Here is an 8104-nt window from a genome sequence, read left to right as displayed (position 1 = left end):
AAAAAAAAAAGAGCTTAGAAACAAATTTACATGTCTGAGCCCAGGTTTGAAATTGGGGACCTCCAGTCTATGAGACTAGTGTGATAACCAACTACACCACCAGACAAGCTACATTTCTACTTCTTATTAGAAATCTAATCGAAATGTTACCGTTTATAATTAGGGAATTGATTTTTAATTTAGGGGTAATCAAATCCATACTTGTGTTTTATAAAGTTGTCAACCAACACTAACTATGATTTTTATTCTCATTTCTAATGTGTAAACTGATGTACGAAACATACACTAAAATCTATCAAAGTATAATTAAGAAAGGAAAATACTTACCAATATAATTTCAAAACATCTCCTGGTAAAAACACAGGTGGAAAGCAAAATAACATGTTTGAGCCCAGGTTTGCACTAGGGACCACTAATGTGTTAGATTTGCGTGATAACCAACAACACCACCCAGACAACTACATTTTTTATTTTCTTTTTACTAACTAAATTAGAATGATACGATTTTTAATTCGAGAAGTAATTAAATCCAGAGGTGTGTTTTAAAAAGTTGTCAACCAAACACTAATTTCCTTGTAAAAAAAAAAGAGCTTAAAAGTAAATTAACATGTCTGAGCCCAGGTTTGAACTGGGACCTCTAGTGTGTGAGACTAGCGTGATAACCAACTACACCACCCAGACAAGTTACATTTTCTACTTTCTTATTACTAATCTAATCGGAATGTTACCGTTTATAAATAGGGAATGTGATTTTTAATAATAGGGGTAATCAAATCCATACTTGTGTTTTATAAAGTTGTCAACCAAACACTAACTATGATTTTTATTCTCATTTCTAATGTGTAAACTGATGTACGAAACATACACTAAAATCTATCAAAGTATAATTAAGAAAGGAAAATACTTACCAATATAATTTCAAAACATCTCCTGGTAAAAACACAGGTGGAAAGCAAAATAACATGTTTGAGCCCAGGTTTGCACTAGGGACCACTAATGTGTTAGATTTGCGTGATAACCAACTACACCACCCAGACAACTACATTTTTTATTTTCTTTTTACTAACTAAATTAGAATGATACGATTTTTAATTCGAGAAGTAATTAAATCCAGGTGTGTTTTAAAAAGTTGTCAACCAAACACTAATTTCCTTGTAAAAAAACGAAGAGCTTAGAAGTAAATTAACATGTCTGAGCCCAGGTTTGAACTGGGGACCTCTAGTGTGTGAGACTAGCGTGATAACCAACTACACCACCCAGACAAGTTACATTTTCTACTTTCTTATTACTAATCTAATCGAATGTTACCGTTTATAAATAGGGAATGTGATTTTTAATAATAGGGTAATCAAATCCATACTTGTGTTTATAAAGTTGTCCAAACACTAACTATGATTTTTATTCTCATTTCTAATGTGTAAACTGATGTACGAAACATACACTAAAATCTATCAAAGTATAATTAAGAAAGGAAAATACTTACCAATATAATTTCAAAACATCTCCTGGTAAAAACACAGGTGGAAAGCAAAATAACATGTTTGAGCCCAGGTTTGCACTAGGGACCACTAATGTGTTAGATTTGCGTGATAACCAACAACACCACCCAGACAACTACATTTTTTATTTTCTTTTTACTAACTAAATTAGAATGATACGATTTTTAATTCATTCGAGAAGTAATTAAATCCAGAGTGTTTTAAAAGTTGTCAACCAAACACTAATTTCCTTGTAAAAAAAAAAAAAGAAGAGCTTAGAAAAATTAACATGTCTGAGCCCAGGTTTGAATTGGGACCTCTAGTCTGAGACTAGTGTGATAACCAACTACACCACCCAGACAAGTTACATTTTCTACTTTCTTATTAGAAATCTAATCGAATGTTACCGTTTATAATAGGGAATGTGATTTTTAATAGGGTAATCAAATCCATACTTGTGTTTTATAAAGTTGTCAACCAAACACTAACTATGATTTTTATTCTCATTTCTAATGTGTAAACTGATGTACGAAACATACACTAAAATCTATCAAAGTATAATTAAGAAAGGAAAATACTTACCAATATAATTTCAAAACATCTCCTGGTAAAAACACAGGTGGAAAGCAAAATAACATGTTTGAGCCCAGGTTTGCACTAGGGACCACTAATGTGTTAGATTTGCGTGATAACCAACAACACCACCCAGACAACTACATTTTTTATTTTCTTTACTAACTAAATTAGAATGATACGATTTTTAATTCGAGAAGTAATTAAATCCAGAGGTGTGTTTTAAAAGTTGTCAACCAAACACTAATTTCCTTGTAAAAAAACGAAGAGCTTAGAAGTAAATTACATGTCTGAGCCCAGTTTGAACTGGGGACCTCTAGTGTGTGAGACTAGTGATAACCAACTACACCACCCAGACAAGTTACATTTCTACTTTCTTATTACTAATCTAATCGAATGTTACCGTTTATAAATAGGGAATGTGATTTTTAATAATAGGGGTAATCAAATCCATACTTGTGTTTTATAAAGTTGTCAACCAAACACTAACTATGATTTTTATTCTCATTTCTAATGTGTAAACTCATGTACGAAACATACACTAAAATCTATCAAAGTATAATTAAGAAAGGAAAATACTTACCAATATAATTTCAAAACATCTCCTGGTAAAAACACAGGTGGAAAGCAAAATAACATGTTTGAGCCCAGGTTTGCACTAGGGACCACTAATGTGTTAGATTTGCGTGATAACCAACTACACCACCCAGACAACTACATTTTTTATTTTCTTTTTACTAACTAAATTAGAATGATACGATTTTTAATTCGAGAAGTAATTAAATCCAGAGTGTGTTTTAAAAAGTTGTCAACCAAACACTAATTTCCTTGTAAAAAAACGAAGAGCTTAGAAGTAAATTAACATGTCTGAGCCCAGGTTTGAACTGGGGACCTCTTGTGTGAGACTAGCGTGATAACCAACTACACCACCCAGACAAGTTACATTTCTACTTTCTTATTACTAATCTAATCGGAATGTTACCGTTTATAAATAGGGAATGTGATTTTTAATAATAGGGGTAATCAAATCCATACTTGTGTTTTATAAAGTTGTCAACCAAACACTAACTATGATTTTTATTCTCATTTCTAATGTGTAAACTGATGTACGAAACATACACTAAAATCTATCAAAGTATAATTAAGAAAGGAAAATACTTACCAATATAATTTCAAAACATCTCCTGGTAAAAACACAGGTGGAAAGCAAAATAACATGTTTGAGCCCAGGTTTGCACTAGGGACCACTAATGTGTTAGATTTGCGTGATAACCAACTACACCACCCAGACAACTACATTTTTTATTTTCTTTTTACTAACTAAATTAGAATGATACGATTTTTAATTCGAGAAGTAATTAAATCCAGAGGTGTGTTTTAAAAAGTTGTCAACCAAACACTAATTTCCTTGTAAAAAAACGAAGAGCTTAGAAGTAAATTAACATGTCTGAGCCCAGGTTTGAATTGGGGACCTCTAGTGTGTGAGACTAGCGTGATAACCAACTACACCACCCAGACAAGTTACAATTTCTACTTTCTTATTACTAATCTAATCGAAATGTTACCGTTTATAATAGGAATGTGATTTTTAATTAGGGTAATCAAATCCATACTTGTGTTTTATAAAGTTGTCAACCAAACACTAACTATGATTTTTATTCTCATTTCTAATGTGTAAACTGATGTACGAAACATACACTAAAATCTATCAAAGTATAATTAAGAAAGGAAAATACTTACCAATATAATTTCAAAACATCTCCTGGTAAAAACACAGGTGGAAAGCAAAATAACATGTTTGAGCCAGGTTTGCACTAGGGACCCACTAATGTGTTAGATTTGCGTGATAACCAACTACACCACCCAGACAACTACATTTTTTATTTTCTTTTTACTAACTAAATTAGAATGATACGATTTTTAATTCGAGAAGTAATTAAATCCAGAGGTGTGTTTTAAAAAGTTGTCAACCAAACACTAATTTCCTTGTAAAAAAACGAAGAGCTTAAAAATTTAACATGTCTGAGCCCAGGTTTGAACTGGGGACCTCTAGTGTGTGAGACTAGCGTGATAACCAACTACACCACCCAGACAAGTTACAATTTCTACTTTCTTATTACTAATCTAATCGAATGTTACCGTTTATAATAGGGAATGTGATTTTTAATAATAGGGGTAATCAAATCCATACTTGTGTTTTATAAAGTTGTCAACCAAACACTAACTATGATTTTTATTCTCATTTCTAATGTGTAAACTCATGTACGAAACATACACTAAAATCTATCAAAGTATAATTAAGAAAGGAAAATACTTACCAATATAATTTCAAAACATCTCCTGGTAAAAACACAGGTGGAAAGCAAAATAACATGTTTGAGCCCAGGTTTGCACTAGGGACCACTAATGTGTTAGATTTGCGTGATAACCAACTACACCACCCAGACAACTACATTTTTTATTTTCTTTTTACTAACTAAATTAGAATGATACGATTTTTAATTCGAGAAGTAATTAAATCCAGAGGTGTGTTTTAAAAAGTTGTCAACCAAACACTAATTTCCTTGTAAAAAAACGAAGAGCTTAGAAGTAAATTAACATGTCTGAGCCCAGGTTTGAACTGGGGACCTCTAGTGTGTGAGACTAGCGTGATAACCAACTACACCACCAGACAAGTTACATTTCTACTTTCTTATTACTAATCTAATCGGAATGTTACCGTTTATAAATAGGGAATGTGATTTTTAATAATAGGGGTAATCAAATCCATACTTGTGTTTTATAAAGTTGTCAACCAAACACTAACTATGATTTTTATTCTCATTTCTAATGTGTAAACTCACTAAAATCTATCAAAGTATAATTAAGAAAGGAAAATACGGTAAACACAGGTACACATAGCCCAGGTTTGCACTAGGGACCACTAATGTGTTAGATTTGCTATAACCAAACACCACCCAGACAACTACATTTTTTAACTAACTAAATTAGAATGATACGATTTTTAATTCGAAAGTAATTAAATCCAGAGGTGTAAAAAGTTGTCCCAAACACTAATTTCCTTGTAAAAAAAAGAGCTTAGAAGTAAATTAACAAACACTGGGGACCTCTAGTGTGTGAGACTAGCTGGACAAGTTACAAAATTACAATCTAATCGGTGTTACCGTTTAAAATAGCAAATCCATACTTGTGTTTTACAACCAAACACTAACTATGTTTTTATTCTCATTTCTAATGAAACTGATGTACGAAACCACTAAAATCTATCAAAGGTACTTACCAATATAATTTCAAAACATCTCCTGGTAAAAACACAGGTAGGGACCACTAATGTGTTAGATTTGCGTGATAACCAACTACACCACCCAGACAACTACATTTTTTATTTTCTTTTTACTAACTAAATTAGAATGATACGATTTTTAATTCGAGAAGTAATTAAATCCAATGTTTTAAAAGTGTCAACCAAACACTAATTTCCTTGTAAAAAAAAAAAGAGCTTAGAAGTAAATTTAACATGAGCCCAGGTTTGAATTGGGGACCTCCAGTCTGAGACTAGTGTGATAACCAACTACACACCCAGACAAGTACATTTTCTACTTTCTTATTAGTCTAATCGAAATGTTACCGTTTACAAATCCATACTTGTGTTTTATAAAGTTGTCAACCAAACACTAACTATGATTTTTATTCTCATTTCTAATGTGTAAACTGATGTACGAAACATACACTAAAATCTATCAAAGTATAATTAAGAAAGGAAAATACTTACCAATATAATTTCAAAACATCTCCTGGTAAAAACACAGGTGGAAAGCAAAATAACATGTTTGAGCCCAGGTTTGCACTAGGGACCACTAATGTGTTAGATTTGCGTGATAACCAACTACACCACCCAGACAACTACATTTTTTATTTTCTTTTTACTAACTAAATTAGAATGATACGATTTTTAATTCGAGAAGTAATTAAATCCAGAGGTGTGTTTTAAAAAGTTGTCAACCAAACACTAATTTCCTTGTAAAAAAACGAAGAGCTTAGAAGTAAATTAACATGCTGAGCCCAGGTTTGAACTGGGGACCTCTAGTGTGTGAGACTAGCGTGATAACCAACTACACCACCCAGACAAGTTACAATTTCTACTTTCTTATTACTAATCTAATCGGAATGTTACCGTTTATAAATAGGGAATGTGATTTTTAATAATAGGGGTAATCAAATCCATACTTGTGTTTTATAAAGTTGTCAACCAAACACTAACTATGATTTTTATTCTCATTTCTAATGTGTAAACTGATGTACGAAACATACACTAAAATCTATCAAAGTATAATTAAGAAAGGAAAATACTTACCAATATAATTTCAAAACATCTCCTGGTAAAAACACAGGTGGAAAGCAAAATAACATGTTTGAGCCCAGGTTTGCACTAGGGACCACTAATGTGTTAGATTTGCGTGATAACCAACTACACCACCCAGACAACTACATTTTTATTTTCTTTTTACTAACTAAATTAGAATGATACGATTTTTAATTCGAGAAGTAATTAAATCCAGAGGTGTGTTTTAAAAAGTTGTCAACCAAACACTAATTTCCTTGTAAAAAAACGAGCTTTTTATAAAAACCTGTCCTCCAACTACACTGTGTGAGACTCCAGCGTGAAACTGATGTACGAAACATACACTAAAATCTATCAAAGTATAATTAAGAAAGGAAAATACTTACCAATATAATTTCAAAACATCTCCTGGTAAAAACACAGGTGGAAAGCAAAATAACATGTTTGAGCCCAGGTTTGCACTAGGGACCACTAATGTGTTAGATTTGCGTGATAACCAACTACATACTAATCTAATCGAGAATGTTACCGTTTATAAATCTGTGACCTTTTGAATGGGGACAAATCCATACTTGTGTTTTATAAAGTTGTCAACCAAACACTAACTATGATTTTTATTCTCATTTCTAATGTGTAAACTGATGTACGAAACATACACTAAAATCATCCAAAGTATAATTAAGTTAAAAAACGACTTTCTTTCAAACAATCCTGGTGGTTTACAGGGGAATGTGTGTGTGTGCGTTTAACCACTATAATGTGTTAGATTTGCGTGATAACCAACTACACCACCCAGACAACTACATTTTTTAAACTTTACTAACTAAATTAGAATGATACGATTTTTAATATCGAGAAGTAATTAAATCCAGAGGTGTGTTTTAAAAAGTTGTCATACCAAACACTAATTTCCTTGTAAAAAAAAAAGAGCTTAGAAGTAAAAATTAACATGGTGAATGAGGTGGAACTGGGGAAGTGTGTGAGACTAGCGTGATAACAACCAACTAAGTGTTAGATTTGCGTGATAACCAGACAAGTTACAAATTTGACTTTCTTATTACATAATCTAATCTAAATGTTACCGGAATGTTATAAAATAGGGAATGTGATTTTTAATAATAGGGTAATCAAATCCATACTTGTGTTTTATAAAGTTGTCAACCAAACACTAACTATGATTTTTATTCTCATTTCTAATGTGTAAACTGTATGTACGAAACATACACTAAAATCTATCAAAGTATAATTAAGAAAGAAAAATACTTACCAATATAATTTCAAAACATCTCCTGGTAAAAACACAGGTGGAAAGCAAAATAACATGTTTGAGCCCAGGTTTGCACTAGGGACCACTAATGTGTTAGATTTGCGTGATAACCAACTACACCACCCAGACAACTACATTTTTTATTTTCTTTTTACTAACTGATGACTACATTTTTAATTCGAGACAATTAAATTGTGTTACCGTTTACAACCAAACAGAATGTGTAAAAACGAAACGTACTTAGAAGGTAAATAACATAACATAGTCGTGATATGAATGATACCTGAGGTGACAACTAATTTCCTTGTAAAAAAACGAAGAGCTTAGAAGTGTGATTTGAACTTGAGACTAGATAACCAACTACACCACCCAAGTTACAAATTATCTAATCAAATGTTACCGTTTACTTACTCAACCAAACACTAACTATGATTTTTATTCTCA

At 31.9% G+C, this 8104-nt stretch overlaps 7 non-coding genes across 7 annotated transcripts; all 7 read right to left on the bottom strand.

The window, feature by feature from the left end:
- Positions 1-608: 608 nt before the first annotated feature.
- On the bottom strand, positions 609-681 carry TRNAV-CAC. The gene has a single exon. It is a non-coding gene; the product is annotated as a tRNA-Val (tRNA).
- A 507-nt stretch (positions 682-1188) lies between these two features.
- TRNAV-CAC lies at positions 1189-1262 on the bottom strand. Its single transcript has one exon. It is a non-coding gene; the product is annotated as a tRNA-Val (tRNA).
- A 1653-nt stretch (positions 1263-2915) lies between these two features.
- On the bottom strand, positions 2916-2987 carry TRNASTOP-UCA. The gene has a single exon. It is a non-coding gene; the product is annotated as a tRNA-Sec (tRNA).
- Positions 2988-3495: 508 nt separating this feature from the next.
- On the bottom strand, positions 3496-3569 carry TRNAV-CAC. Its single transcript has one exon. It is a non-coding gene; the product is annotated as a tRNA-Val (tRNA).
- A 501-nt stretch (positions 3570-4070) lies between these two features.
- On the bottom strand, positions 4071-4144 carry TRNAV-CAC. Its single transcript has one exon. It is a non-coding gene; the product is annotated as a tRNA-Val (tRNA).
- A 507-nt stretch (positions 4145-4651) lies between these two features.
- On the bottom strand, positions 4652-4724 carry TRNAV-CAC. The gene has a single exon. It is a non-coding gene; the product is annotated as a tRNA-Val (tRNA).
- Positions 4725-6105: 1381 nt separating this feature from the next.
- Positions 6106-6178, bottom strand: TRNAV-CAC. The gene has a single exon. It is a non-coding gene; the product is annotated as a tRNA-Val (tRNA).
- Between the last annotated feature and the right edge of the window lie 1926 nt (positions 6179-8104).

This window comes from Ipomoea nil, unplaced genomic scaffold, assembly GCF_001879475.1.
Source record: "Ipomoea nil cultivar Tokyo-kokei standard unplaced genomic scaffold, Asagao_1.1 scaffold0765, whole genome shotgun sequence".
NCBI lineage: Eukaryota > Viridiplantae > Streptophyta > Magnoliopsida > Solanales > Convolvulaceae > Ipomoea > Ipomoea nil.
The sequence above is the reverse complement of the archived record's forward strand: the minus strand, read 5'-3'. Positions and strand labels throughout refer to the sequence as shown.